Source organism: Hyperolius riggenbachi, chromosome 6 (genome assembly GCF_040937935.1).
Source record: "Hyperolius riggenbachi isolate aHypRig1 chromosome 6, aHypRig1.pri, whole genome shotgun sequence".
Lineage (NCBI taxonomy): Eukaryota > Metazoa > Chordata > Amphibia > Anura > Hyperoliidae > Hyperolius > Hyperolius riggenbachi.
In genome coordinates, this window is record NC_090651.1 from 37,292,477 (window position 1) to 37,307,965 (window position 15,489).

Sequence of the window (15,489 nt, forward strand, 5' to 3'; positions counted from 1 at the left end):
GATGACGTCACCGACGTCAGCGACGTCGGGACGTCATTGGGAGACCCGATCCACCCCTCGGCGCTGCCTGGCACTGATTGGCCAGGCAGCGCTCGGGTGTCTGGGGGGGGGGGGGGGGCCGCGCGCCGCACCGGATAGCGGCGATCGGGCGCGCGGCGGCGGCGATCGGGGTGCTGGCGCAGCTAGCAAAGTGCTAGCTGCGTCCAGCAAAAAAAAAATTAAGTAAATCGGCCCAGCAGGGCCTGAGCGGCACCCTCCGGCGGCTTACCCCGTGTCACACACGGGGTTACCGCCAAGGAGGTTAAAGTGGCCCAATTAGTAAAAAATGGCCTGGTCTTTAGGGGGCTTTAACACCACGGTCCTCAAGTGGTTGAATCTTTCATGTATCGGCCTTGTGATGCCATTATCATGCCACCTCCGTTGCTGTCCACCTAAATGTTATGTGAGCCCCGCCCGTGCATTAAAATATCTCACCTGTCCGCTGTGCTTCTGAAATCTTGTCCCACATAACTTCCTTGTATAGCACTGGCGTTGCGTGTTTGTGGTGTCACCAACATGGCAGTGATATATGCAGGACATGCGTGTTACGTGGGACAAGATTACAGAAGCACAGAGGACACTCAGTGGGAGCTGCACAGGTGAGATCTTTTAATGCACGGGCACAGGGGGCACTATAACATTTGGGAGAAGGAATCGTGTGCTATTGCCACCATGCACCCAATCAACCACTTCGGCCTAAGATTTCACAGCTTGCTAGGTCGATATATTAAACCAATTTTGTCCAAAAATAAGTTGAATCGTCGGATAGGCATGATTGTTGCTGCATCGATTGGCCGCACAATCACCAGATGCATGGCCACCTCTAGAGGCAGTGCATCAGTAGTATAGCTAAGCAATGTGCCTTGATTAAAAAGAAATAAATATGTCAGCCACCGCATATCTCTCACCCCGGATTCCCTTAAAAGGAGCACTGTAAGGGGGAAACAAAAAAGGGTTTAACTTACCTTAGGTAGCTCCCCAGTATGGGTATTCAGAGTAGCCTCTAGTAAAAGATAACCCCGCAGAAATAGTAGCCTGAGGGGCCACAAGTATTAGGTAGCCTAGTATAGATAACTTCTCTCATTTGCTCCACTAACATTGCTCTGCACCTCCGGGGACCCCCACTGTGGACCCCATTTGCGACTGGGACCCCCTTGGCTATGGGCCCCATAGCAGCCGCTATGGTTGCTATGTTGATCCCTACGCCACTGCAAACAACATTTACAGTGCACAAGGGGTTTGAACTTCTAACGCTTCCCTGCTCTAGTCAAAGTTAATAAAGTTTTTTTGTTTGTCTGAACACTGAATTTGGTTTGTGTTTATAAATCTATGGCTTCCAAACAATACACTGTACAGGCGCTAGTTGGAAAGATTTGTCTGCCACCTCACTTGCTATTCAAAAATAGTTCCCCTAATTGCCTTATTAGAAATGAACTCTTCAATGTTTAGGATCCAATTTACTGGTGCTAGAGTCTGCCATTCCAGGCTCTTTTATATGTCTGTTATGTGTTTTTCTCTGACTTGATACTGGATCAATTTGAGGCACATTAGTCATGCAAGTTTTCCATCTGCAACAGCACATCCTTCTGTAAACAACTCAATGGAAGTAAAGGGTCAATATCGACTGCAAGTAATGCTTCTAAAGCCCAACTTTAGGCCCAGACTCTGTCCTGGTCCTGTGTGTGTGCAGGAGGAGCATTTCAAAAGAGCGCAGGACTAGTCCTGTTTAAAAGAGTGCCCACCATTATAAACAGGATGTGGGGGTTAAAGGACAACTGAAGTGAGAGAGATATAGAGCCTGCCATATTTATTTCCTTTTAAGCAATACCAGTTTCCTGGCAGCCCTGCTGATCCTCTGCCTCTAATACTTTTAGCCATAGACCCTGAACAAGCATGCAGCAGATCAGGTGTTTCTAACATTAGAATCAGATCTGACAAGATTAGCTGCACAGAGCTGGGACAAGGTCCTCCAGCTCCCAAGGCTGAGACACCAAAGTGCTCCCCTCCATCCCTCCCACCCCAGCCGTCACACACTGATTCCTATTAGACTAAGAGGCACCCCAGGCACCCTAATACCTTAATCTCTAGTTATCTGGCTTGCAGTCACTGCCATGTATCCCCTTTTCTTATTTCTCTCTCTTTCTAACACAATAGGGGAATGATAGTTGAGTGAGTTGTGTGCCCCTCCTACACTGCACCCTGAGGCTGGAGCCTCTCTCACCTCTGTAGCTGCATGCTTGTTTTGGCGGTTATTCAGGCACTACTGGACAATGGTGTAGCAATAGGGGGTGCAGAGGTAACGACCGCATTGGGGCCCTTGGGCCAGAGGAGCCCACTAGGGGCATGCCTTCATTCATCTTATTAGTTGTTTTTTTTTTGGTGCTATGCTAATTATGAATGCCTCTATATGTGCACTGATTAATGGCAGGGCCAGGCCGAGGCAGAGGCGAGAGAGGCTCCAGCCTCAGGGCGCAGTGTAGGAGGGGCTCACAACTCACTCAGCTATCATTCCTCTATTGTGTTTGAAGCAGAGATAAATAAGAAAAGGGAAAACGTGGCAGTGCCTGCCAGATAACTAGAGATTAAGGGGTTGGGGGGGGGTTCGCGCTGAGTAGCGCTTCTACGGAGGCCTCCGTAGCAGCCTCCGTAGAAGCGCTACTTAGCACGAAACGGCCGTCAGGCATCCTGTGCCCAGCACTAACCACCATCCACGCCTCCTCTCACAAGGGTATGTGTTTTATCTATGACCATTTTTGCAAGATGTTGCTCATTTGCACTTTATCCACGCTACAATAAATTGAACACTTGCAGCAGTGCCAGCTTTCCTGCTTTCTTCTGTTTGCTTGCAACTTGATGCTTTTGCTTGAGCACGCTGAAGAGGTTCTAGAGAAGAGGGGTGTTTATTCTAATCCTCCTGTGCAGTCTGCATGTCTTTCAAGCTGAGCTGTGCATGTCATACCGCTGTAGTGCCAACCATCTGCTTTTCTTTTGCTTTGGATCCTTAACAAACTGTTTCCTTACTCTGATTACACCTCTGTGACACTGCAGCTGTCCTTGGTAGGTTTTGAGGCTCCATATTAATAGAGTGCTTGAGGGCCCATGTAAAACTCACACCGGGGGCCCCAAGCTCCTTAGTTATGCCCCTGCTACTGCAGTCAAATAGATCAACAGAACTGCCAGGCAACTGGTATTGTTTAAAAGAAAATAAATATGGCAGCCTCCATATCCCTCTCACTTCAGCTGTCCTTTAAAGTTAGGCGCGGGTTAAGATCCGGTGCATTGGAGTTGTTAAGGCTAAGCCCAGGGGGTGTTAATGTTAGGTGTCGGGGTGGCTTTGCTTAGGCACTCATGAGTTAATGCTAGGCTGGGGGGGGGGGGGTTGAAGTTAGGCACCACCAAGGGAGGGTTCTGTGTGAGGGTAAGGGCAGGTTAGGTCATAATTTAATATAGATATTTTACTGTATGATTGAAGTAGTAGAATATCTGTAAATTTACCAGTATTCTACTGCTGCTGTCCCTGCACCCTTTTAAACGAGCGTCTTTGTGAAATGTACGATGTGCAGGTACTCAGTGGCAGTGCTTATTTCCCCACAAGATTCTTGATGAACTGATCTTAGATAAATTGCTTTTAAACTTCCCATTCTGGCCAATTCCTGGGGCATGGGCATACAGAGCTTCAGGCAAGTATTACCGCATTCAGTAATGCAGAAAACAGCTGACTTTACTGAGCACTTAGGAAAATGTCAATTCATAAAGGCTGTTACCGCATGAAAAGCTGAAATTACCGAGCAGTGAGGTAAATTACTGACTTGTGCGGTAATAACCTCAACACATGTCAGTAAATGTCAACAAATGTCAATTCGTAAAGCCTTCAACAAGCGGTAATACAGACGATAATTACCGGCACCTCTGGTTTGGTCTTAATAATGCGAAGTCCCTGTGAGTCTGTGCAGGGAAGCGTGACTCACACAAGCAGAGACAGTCGCTGACTGACAGGAGCAGGGAGCCAGCAGCATGATTATGTTAATAGGTAGCGCAGTGAGATGCTGGAGTGGATCAAAGTGGCAGACCTTTTCCAACACTTTGAGCCACATAGGATGACGACGTGACAGACCACATCCAGCAGTGGCATTTCTACAACAAGTCCAAATGCGCTCCTGTGATATTTACATTATGTGGTGCAGCAGCAGAGAATGGGGCCGACAGCAATCACAGTGTCGGAATTAGTCTGATACTTGGACCTGAAGGGGCTGATGGTGTACAGGATTTTATCCAGCAACATCGCTACCTAGCGCCAGACATTTTTTCCTATGTTTATCTATGTCTGACATCGGGCCTATGCTGGAAAAAGCCAGTGTCGGCAAATGGCCATCATAGGATCTGGAAGAGTTAAAATCATTCAGAATGTTCCACCGTGGCAGATAGAGCAACAGATTGAAATACTTGGAAAATTCCATACAAAGCACATTACATTGTTCTATGCAATTGACTGTTTTTATTAAAAAAAAAAAGGGACCAATCAAATTAGTCGTATGTGGCCACTAGAGATGGTCGGAAATGCCGATTTCTGATTCTGCGGAAATAACCATTTCTGCCAATGATAAATACTGATTCCTCAGTCTTCCGATTTCCATTTTCTGATTTCTGAGGAGTCTATTTTGTTGGTCATTTTTTGCACTCCTGATTGGCCAAATATTTCCGAGTTTTGTGATTCGGCTAAAATTACCAAGTTGTGGTAATGTGGTATTCCTGCAGAAATCCGATTTTCAATTTCGGAGGAGTCTTTTTTTGGTTGTTTTTTTGCATTCTCTGATTCGCCAAATGCTTCTGCGTTGACTTTGCATTCTCAGATTGGTACGATGCTTCTGAGTTCTGTGATTGGACTAAAATTACCGACTTGCAGTAATGTAGTAGTTCTGCAGAAATCCTAATACTGTTTTACGGTCGGGAAATGCAGAAATGTAATTATTGTGGAATCCAAATAATCATCCCTAATGCCAACCTTTATAGTAGACAGCAACAGCACTGATCTCCCAGTGAGAGAAACACAAGATAAAGTCCCTCCAGAGAACTCTCAAGGCCCATACTCCTCCAGATGCCCTTTTCCTGAGAGTGGGACTGTTCTTCTACACAGATATCTGTGGCTTCAGCACTTGCGTAGTCTGCATTGAAGATATGCTTATCCATGCCTCCATTATGCACTTAGAGTGTGATTTTGAAGCAAATCAAGGGAATGGGAACACAGAGGCGCAAGAAGACTGCTCAGCACGCCACCCTCCGCCTGCTCAAACTAATCAGCGTTCGGTAATGGAGTGACTCCTTAACTTGTGGAAGCACTGGTGGGTTCCAGGCTCCAACAAGCTTGACCGCTGTGACTCCATGATATCGGAACCTGAAAACAGCTGCAGGAGAAATGATAAAATGGGACCCAACGGACGTAATTCCAGCCTGCTGCATAGATCTAATTTATCGTAGCCGTGCCTGTGAATGAGAAATAGTCGAAGCACTTCAGAACATTCTTGTGTCGACCTCCTGAGGAGAAGCATTCATTGGCTCTGCGAGACAGATGGGATAGAGCTGACAGGTGACAAGATTAAACCCACCACTCCCTCCTGAAGAAATATCGACAAGCTGTGATTTTCCCTTTGAGATCAAACGTGTCAGCCGAGTCAGATTACCTCTGGCTAAGGAGGCCGATGCTTGTAAGTGGGATCACAACAATGCCTGTAGCATCTCAGGTGGGGAAAGGCCGGGCTCACTCTATTTCTGAGCTTCTTGTGGTTTCAGAAAAAGCGGCGTGAGTTTGAGAAATCTCATAATCTGTCCCTGGGGAGATGGAAAATGTGGATGATTTAAGTTATTTCCCAGCACGCACCATTTCTCTGTGACTATTCTCCAAACAGGAACAGCGCGATGATGAGCAGAACCATCTCCCGCCGGCTCTAAGTATGTCATTACAGATCCAGGCTAAGACTTCCTGTGGCTCTCCAGCCATCGTGGAACTACAAGTCCCTAGCCCCTGGCCATCGGGAAACGCTGTGACCATCGATCGTTGGGCCATTGATGTTTCACAAGTTACTCAACCCGACTTTCAAGGCTCATTCATAATTTACAGTAGAACTCTAGCCAGCAGCACAGAATTTAGTAGAAAATGAGGAAGTGAAGAATTTTATTTTATCTGTGGTTGTTTTTTGCATTTGCAACAGGAAAAATGCAAATGCATGCTACTCACTAACAGATTTCATTCTGGGAGGTTGTTTGAAAGCTAAATTTGTTTGTAGATTGAGTCGTGTTATATATACCATAAAGTGTCAATAAACAATTTACTTTCGGACAACTCAGATTTTTCTTGTTTTAATTTTGTTTTGTTAAGCTATTTGAAATTGGAAGGACACTGCCAATTTTGAGAGGCTGAAACCAACACTTCAGGGAGCTGCTTTTAGTTGCAATATTCGAGTACGAGAGGAATCGGCACGGGAGACTTGGGCACAGGATACAGTCGGCATAAGGCTGATCCTGCTGCTGCACAAGTTCCCGGCCGCGTTAAATACTATTCCCCCTCCAGGCCGCCATGGATAGTGGGGTATGAAATAATTCGGCTTCCAACAATAGACAGATGTCGAATTATAGTATTTTAACAGTAACTTCAGCTCTGTCTTCTGACGGCACCAAAGTTACTCCCTGTGCGCCGCTATAGCCGTAATTCCTATTACGGCCTATGGTGGCGCCGGCTTCGCCCAAGTCTCCTGCGCTGGAATAGCAGTGTTCGGCAATATTCTGATATATGTGCACAGCTTTATACATAACTGCCTAAAAGTCAACTTTTCTTCCTTGTACTTTTTCTACTTTGCTTGTGTCCGCTATCTATAGTGGCAGTTTGCATAGTCGGCGGTTTATCAGGCGCTTCTGGTGCCCAAAGTTACAGCTGGAGCCACTATAAGTGACTTTTTTACATAGGGGTGGGTCAATGTCAGGAGTAGCTGGTTGTGGTTAGTGTTCAGCATCAGGGTTGCTTGCCAAAGTAATTTTCGCATTGAAAATGGCATTTTCAAATTCGAGAACATTTTTCGCAAATATTGTATTTTTGTAATATGGCAAAAATTCGCGAAAATGCAAAAAATCTTTATTTTTACTGTGAAAGCCGAATTTAACATTATTTTCGCAAAAATGAATGCGAAAAGAATATCAGCATTTTCTCTCATCTCTATAGGAAAGGGTTCTTATTAGGCGTTGATAGGGGAGGGTAAAATTACTGAAATTTTTACTATAGCGGATAAAAGGCCAGTTGCTGGCTATCCTGCTGATCCTCTGCTCTAATACTTTTTTCCATAATGCACTGTAGGCATGTGCCTACAGGCACCTGATTGTGGAAAGGCGGCTCACTCCACTCCCCGAGCACCTCCCTCCCTCCTTCCCTATGCAGTCTCCTGCTGAGAGTATACATGAGAGATTAATCACCCTGCTCTTTCCACTGATGAGATCTCCCTTCAGTCAGAGGCAGTTCTAGCTACTTAACGTGAACCTCCAGACTAAAAATCTACTCAGCAGCACTAAAAAGGCTTGGTGTTTCTTTAACAGTTTCACAGCATCAGAACTTTGTTTTTCTTACCGAAGCCTCATTTTTAGCTGTACAGAAGAAAACTGCCCAGGCATTTTTCCCTGATGCTGTGCAAAGCATGATGGGATTTCTTATGTTCTTGTTCTGCTGTTTTGGTGCAATTTTTTTACATTAAATTTTGAATTTGAGATTTGAAAACTAGCGCGTGCAGCTGGGAGGAGTGATCAGGACACAGGACAGTTGGAACTGTGTCTCATGCTCCCTGTCGCCTCCTTTCAACCAAAAAGATGGCTGCCCCATAACAAAGATGCCTGCCCCCATGAAATTACAAACATTTACCTACCTAATACTTGGGTGCACCTCTCGCTACTTAATATTGAGGGTACTTCTGGTTGTCTAATACTAAGCGGCACCTGTAGCTACCTGTGACAGGCAAGGGAAGTATGAAAGTAGTGACAGCTGGGACTGCCAGGACTCTAGGGGTGCGGTTTGGAGGGGGTTTGTAGGTGCATGGAGGGTGAAGTCTAGGGTGCTAGGACATCTGTGCCTATAGGCTCCTGTGATGTAAATCCAGGCCTGCCTTTCACCATAGAACCTGAACAAGCATGCATATCAGATGATTCTGACATACTGTAAGTCCACTTTAATCTAGTTGGACTTCAAATGCAAGCGTCTTGCTTGTTTCAGGGGAGTGATCCAGATACTTCTGCAGCCAAAGAGATCAGTAGGATTGCGGGATAACTGGTATTGTTTAAAAGGAAATAAATATAGCGGCCTTCATATGCCTATCACTTTAGGTGTCCTTTAAGCTGAACCGAACCCTTAAGGCAGTGCTGCTCGGATAACCCTTTTCAAAATCCGAATAGAATTGCGATCCGTTTACCTAGAATTCCGATTCGAATCGGATATCCGAATTCAAACTTTTTGGTACCCGAATCCGATTCAGATATCCGAACCAGAATCGGAGACATCCGCTCGGATTCGGATATCCGAGTAGAAAACCAGAAGTGGCCTTTAAATTGCTTCTAAAATGTTTTTTAGGGTAAATGAGGCATGTAGCATCATTTTTTTAAAAAAGAGAAACACTAATTGATGATGTGGGGAATACCACGCCCAGAAAAAAAAATGGCTGTCAAATAACATCAGGACTTGGTTCCAGACAGCGGTCGTGCAGCCCACATTGTGTCCAAAGTCCAGCCGCACAACTGGGACAGCACAGTTATCAGCCCAGACACCTCCAAAAACGTACACAGCAATTGTGTTAAGATTATCACCATGGCACCTAGTGTTGGTACCACGGCACAGGTAAAACATTAAAAAGGAGAAGTTCCAGGAAGCGGTCGTACTGCCGCAGTTGGGGCATCCCCACAACTGGGACGGCACAGTTATCAGCCCAGACACCTCCAAAAAATTGCACAACAATTGTGTTAAGATTATCACCATGGCAACTAGTGTTGATACCACGGCTGCAAAAAAAAAAAAAAATTAACCAGGCTTATTACTGAAGACGGAGCCAGGAGGTTGTGGTGGTAAAGGGTGGTGGTAAGGCAGGCATAGTGAAAACCCACTCAGCCACTTCATTTCCCCCTCTTGCCAACAACAGGGGCCAGGAACTCACCAACCAACAAAGACTGGTTCATTTTCAGAAACGTCAGTCTGTCCACAGACTGGGTGGACAGAAAAGAGCGCTTCTCGGTGACCATGCCACCGGCCGCACTGAAGCACCTTTCTGACAGCACGCTGGAAGGCAGGCAAGACAGCACTTCAAGGGCACCAGCTTGCTCCAGATATCCAGGTGCTTGACCCAGTAATCCAAGGGGTCCACAGGGCGGTGTCAAGCACGCTGTAGGACCCCATGTAGTCTGCCACCATCCGGGTCAGGTGCTGGTTCTGGCTTTGAGAGCCGGATGCTGCTGCAGGCAACTCCTCTGTAGGCAGCGGTACTGGCATGGTGTAGAACGCCTTTGTCAGAGACAGCAGGTTTGTTGGGCGCCTGCTGCTGCTGGATGCAGGCACCTGCTGCTGTGCTGGCTGGACTGTGACAGCAGGGGGGGTGGGAGGCTGGGGAAAGGCTTCCTCCAAGCGCTGAACCAGAATCCGCTGCAAGTCCCTGATTTGGTGCACCTGGTCTCCTCCTCAAGTCAGGAACTGAGGCAGCTTCCTCTTCAGCCGTGGGTCTAGCATCAGGGTGATGCAGATGTCCTCCCGAGCACGCATCTGCTTCACCCTTGGGTCATTGCAGCATGTGCGCTGCCATGGGGAACAGGGACGCCATCTCTGCTGACACATCATCTTCGGCACCCCCCGAGATAACAGCGTCCTCCTCCTGCCGCACAGAGGTGGACTGTGCAGGTGGCTGCTGCTCCTGCTGGATCAATGCTGCCTGCCTCTCCCACTTCCAGCAGAGCATAAAGGGCCTTGTCCAGCATGCACTCAATGGTCACCCACTCACACAGCAACGCACGGTCCAGGCTGACCATGTTGGTGGCCTCCAGGAAGGGTGCCAGCATCAAGCACACCAGCTGCATTTTTCCCCAATCAGAACTGAGAATGATGACCGGGAGGTGGGTGGTGCCGGTCCCGGACAAGGTGGCCTCGATGGTGGCTTTGGCAAATCGAACTGGTTGACAGCCCGTTTCTGTTCTACATTGCCAGGGTGGAATTCCAGCGTGTTGGAACGTCTATGATGAGCCGGTGCCGTGGGAGGTTCAGCTCCAGCTGCACAGCTTCCAGGGAACCTGTGGTGCCACCCGAGCGGCGAAAATGACCCACGGTTTTCCTTGCCGCTCCCAAAAGAGTGTCCATCCCCTGGTAGGTGCGCAGGAATTTCTGCACCACCAGGTTCAGGACATGGGCCAGACAGGGGATATGGGTGAGGTTTCCCCGGTGGATGGCGGCAACCAGGTCGGCCCCATTGTTGGACACCACCTCTCTGACTTTTAGGTCTCTGGGGGTCAGCCAACTCCTCTCCTGTAGTGTTGGGCGAACAGTGTTCGCCACTGTTCGGGTTCTGCAGAACATCACCCTGTTCGGGTGATGTTCGAGTTCGGCCGAACACCTGACGGTGCTCGGCCAAACCGTTCGGCCATATGGCCGAACTAAGAGCGCATGGCCGAACGTTCCCCGAACGTTCGGCTAGCGCTGTGATTGGCCGAACGGGTCACGTGGTTCGGACCCGAACGCGCTCTGATTGGCCGAACTGTCACGTGGTTCGGGTAAATAAATACCCGAACCACGTCATATCTCCGCCATTTGTCTGTGGGTTTAGCTTTGGGTAGGCAGGCAGGGTAGTTCGCGCTCCAGCCACGCTAGCCAGGGTCCCCCCCAGTCATTGTGTGTCGCTGCTGGGAATAGTAGTACACCGCTCGCTCAGCATTCTGTTTACTGCCACTCTGTGTACCTCGCTCAGCCACACTATATAGCATTCTGTTTACTGCCACTCTGTGTCTGCTGGGAATAGTAGTACACCGCTTGCACAGCCACACTATATAGCATTCTGTTTACTGCCACTCTGTGTACCTCGCTCAGCCACACTATATAGCATTCTGTTTACTGCCACTCTGTGTCTGCTGGGAATAGTGGTACACCGCTCGCTCAGCCACACTATATAGCATTCTGTTCACTGTTCTGTGTCTGCTTGGAATAGTGGTACACCGCTCGTTCAGCCACACTATATAGCATTCTGTGTACTGTTCTGTGTCTGCTGGGAACAGTAGTACACCGCTCGTTCAGCCACACTATATAGCATTCTGTGTACTGTTCTGTGTCTGCTGGGAACAGTAGTACACCGCTCGCTCAGCCACACTATATAGCATTCTGTTCACTGTTCTGTGTCTGCTGGGAATAGTGGTACACCGCTCGCTCAGCCACACTATATAGCATTCTGTTCACTGTTCTGTGTCTGCTGGGAATAGTGGTACACCGCTCGCTCAGCCACACTATATAGCATTCTGTTTACTGTTCTGTGTCTGCTGGGAATAGTGGTACACCGCTCGCTCATCCACACTATATAGCATTCTGTTCACTGTTCTGTGTCTGCTGGGAATAGTGGTACACCGCTCGCTCAGCCACACTATATAGCATTCTGTTCACTGTTCTGTGTCTGCTGGGAATAGTGGTACACCGCTCGCTCAGCCACACTATATAGCATTCTGTTTACTGCCACTCTGTGTACCTCGCTCAGCCACACTATATAGCATTCTGTTTACTGCCACTCTGTGTCTGCTGGGAATAGTGGTACACCGCTCGCTCAGCCACACTATATAGCATTCTGTTCACTGTTCTGTGTCTGCTTGGAATAGTGGTACACCGCTCGCTCAGCCACACTATATAGCATTCTGTTTACTGTTCTGTGTCTGCTGGGAATAGTGGTACACCGCTCGCTCAGCCACACTATATAGCATTCTGTTCACTGTTCTGTGTCTGCTGGGAATAGTGGTACACCGCTCGCTCAGCCACACTATATAGCATTCTGTTTACTGTTCTGTGTCTGCTGGGAACAGTAGTACACCGCTCGCTCAGCCAGAGTATATAGCATTGTGTTTACTGCCACTCTGTGTACACCGCTCAGCCAGACTATATACCATTGTTTACTGACACTCTGTGTACACCACTCAGCCACACTATATACCATTGTTTACTGACACTCTGTGTACACCGCTCAGCCAGACTATATACCATTGTTTACTGCCACTCTGATTCTGCTGGGAACAGTAGTACACCGCTCGCTCAGCCAGACTATATACCATTGTTTACTGACACTCTGTGTACACCGCTCAGCCAGACTATATACCATTGTTTACTGACACTCTGTGTACACCACTCAGCCACACTATATACCATTGTTTACTGACACTCTATGTACACCGCTCAGCCAGACTATATACCATTGTTTACTGCCACTCTGATTCTGCTGGGAACAGTAGTACACCGCTCGCTCAGCCAGACTATATAGCATTGTGTTTACTGCCACTCTGTGTACACCGCTCAGCCACACTATATAGCATTGCGTACTCTGCCAGTCAGTGTGTATATTGCTGGGATCAGTAATACTCCACTCACCGTCAACCACTATATGAGCTCAACATGAGTTCCCCAGAGACCTCCGCTGTGAGCAGCACTCCCAACAACAGCAACAGCCAACGCCCCACGCAAGCTATAACATCCACCCCAGCAGCCAGTGGTCAGCAGCAGCCCTCCCCGGAGGAGAACGTTGTGTCCATCAGTCCGTCGCCAGAGCGATTAATGAGGGCTGCCATTGAGGAGATGATGGGGCCTGATGTGGAGGAGGAGGTCTGGCTCAGGCCAGCATCCCAAGTTAATGTTGAGGACGATGAGGGGTCTGTGTCTGGGGATGTTGGGGTGGCAGAGGTGGTGGGTGGGTCAGACTCAGGAGAAGAGTTGTATGATGAGGATGATGATCGGGACCATCTGTATGTGCCTCAGAGTCCGACCCCGGAAAACATGTTGTATCGTGTGTTTAGGTACTAAAATCTGCGTTCCCTCCCAGTAGTGTTGGGCGAACAGTGTTTGCCACTGTTCGGGTTCTGCAGAACATCACCCTGTTCGGGGTGACTATATAGCAGACTATATAGCATTGTGTTTAATGCCACTCTGTGTACACGGCTCAGCCACACTATATAGCATTGTGTTTACTTCCACTCTGTGTCTGCTGGGAACAGTAGTACACCGCTCACCCGCCACTGTATAGCATTGTGCTCTGTGTCACTGCTGACAATAGTGGTACACCGCTCACCCACCACTGTATAGCATTTCTGTACTGCCACTGTACTGCTGCCAGTCAGCGTGTACTTTAAGGATAAGTGAAATGAGGAAGAAATCCGGTGAAAGAGGGAGGGGCAAGGGAAGAGGTGTTTCCCCTGACGGTTCACGTACAGGCCACAGGGGAGCACCCAAGAAAACCCACTCAATACTGCCCATGTTGTCCAGGACAACAACCCTCACAGATCCAAAAGAACAGGACCAGATAATTACTTGGATGACCTCTCAAGCGTCCAGCAGTGGGTTAAGCAGCACCAGCACATCACGCACGAGGTCCGAGTCCTCAGCCAGTTAAAGTCTGGGCTTTCTTTGAAGACTGCACTGAGGATGTTACCATGGCGATTTGCAAGGTGTGCAAGACCCGCCTGAGCAGGGGGAAAAGTATTAACAACCTCTCCACCACCAGCATGAGCCGCCACATTCTATCCAAACATCCCACTCTGTGGGCAAACGCGGCAGGACAGGGTACCACCAGCAACACTGCCTCCCTTGGGTTCACCAGACTCACCACCAGACCCGCCTCAGCAGCAGCAGTAGCCCAGCCATTGCGTGGTTCACAACATTCACAAACATCAGACGATGCTGACACTGTCACTTTCCGGACTAGTGCTCTTGAGGTCTCCCAGTGTTCATCAAACACAACAACCAACAGCCCTTCGGTGTGCAGCGCTACGGTTGAGTTGTCTGTTTCTGAGATGTTTGAGCACAAGAGGAAATTGCCAGCAAATGACCCCCGGGCCGTGGCAGTAACAGCCAGCCAGCATAGCCAAGCTTCTGGCCTGCGAAATGCTGCCATATCGAGTGGTGGAGACAAACAGCTTCAAGGGCATGATGTCAGTGGCCATCCCACGTTACGTGGTTCCCAGCCGCTACCACTTTGCGCGCTCTGCAGTGCCTGAGTTGCATGAGCACGTGGTCAGCTAAATAACCCGAAGCTTGAAGAATGCCGTTGCCTGCAAGGTTCACCTCACCACTGACACCTGGACGAGTGCGTTCGGCCAGGGTCGATACATCTCCCTTACCGCGCACTGGGTGAACCTTGTGGAGCCTGGCAGCGATTCCTCACCTGCTACGGCGCGGGTGTTGCCCACGCCGCAAACAGCTGGATAACAACAGCAGCACCTACCTCTCTGACTCCTTCTCCTCCAACGCATCTCAAAGCTGTACCTCATCCGGAAATGCTAACCCAGCACCAGCAGCAGTAGGATCGTGGAAGCAGTGCAGCACAGCTGTTGGCATGCGTCAGCAAGCGTTGCTGAAGCTGATCTGCCTTGGGGATAAGCAGCACACAGGGGAGGAAATTTGGAGGGGAATAAAGGAACAGACGGATTTGTGGCTGGCACCGCTGGACCTGAAACCGGGCATGAAGCTAGACACCTGGCACGAACTGGCAATGTACGCAATAGAGGTGCTGGCTTGCCCGGCAGCCAGCGTTATGTCGGAACGCTGTTTCAGTGCTGCCGGAGGCATCATCACAGATCGGCGTATCCGCCTCTCCACAGAAAATGCAGACCGTCTGACTCAAATTAAAATGAATCAATCCTGGATTGGAAACGACTACGCAACACTCCTGGACCCCAACCAAGTAACATGACCGATGAACATCTGGGATGGTTTAGCGTTTCCGGTCCCTGTTTATTGAACCTCTCATCTGTATTACATTTATGACTGCATGGCGGCAAAAAGCATTGCTGCTATATCCGCACGCTTTTTGTCCTCATGCAAGGCCTGGGTTGTTGTGTCTCACAAAGCGTGGCCTTCTCCTCCTGCGCCTCCTCCTGTTCCATCACGTGTGCTGCTGCTGCTGCTGGGTTACCGTTGCCGCGTGGTCCCTGTTTATTGAACCTCTTATCTTTATTACATTTATGACTACATGGCGGTACAAAGCATGCTATCCGCACGCTTTTTGTCCTCATGCAAGGCCTGGGTTGTTGTGTCTCACAAAGCGTGGCCTTCTCCTCCTGCGCCTCCTCCTGTTCCATCACGTGTGCTGCTGCTGCTGCTGCTGGGTTACCGTTGCCGCGTGGTCCCTGTTTATTGAACCTCTTATCTTTATTACATTTATGACTACATGGCGGTACAAAGCATGCTATCCGCACGCTTTTTGTCCT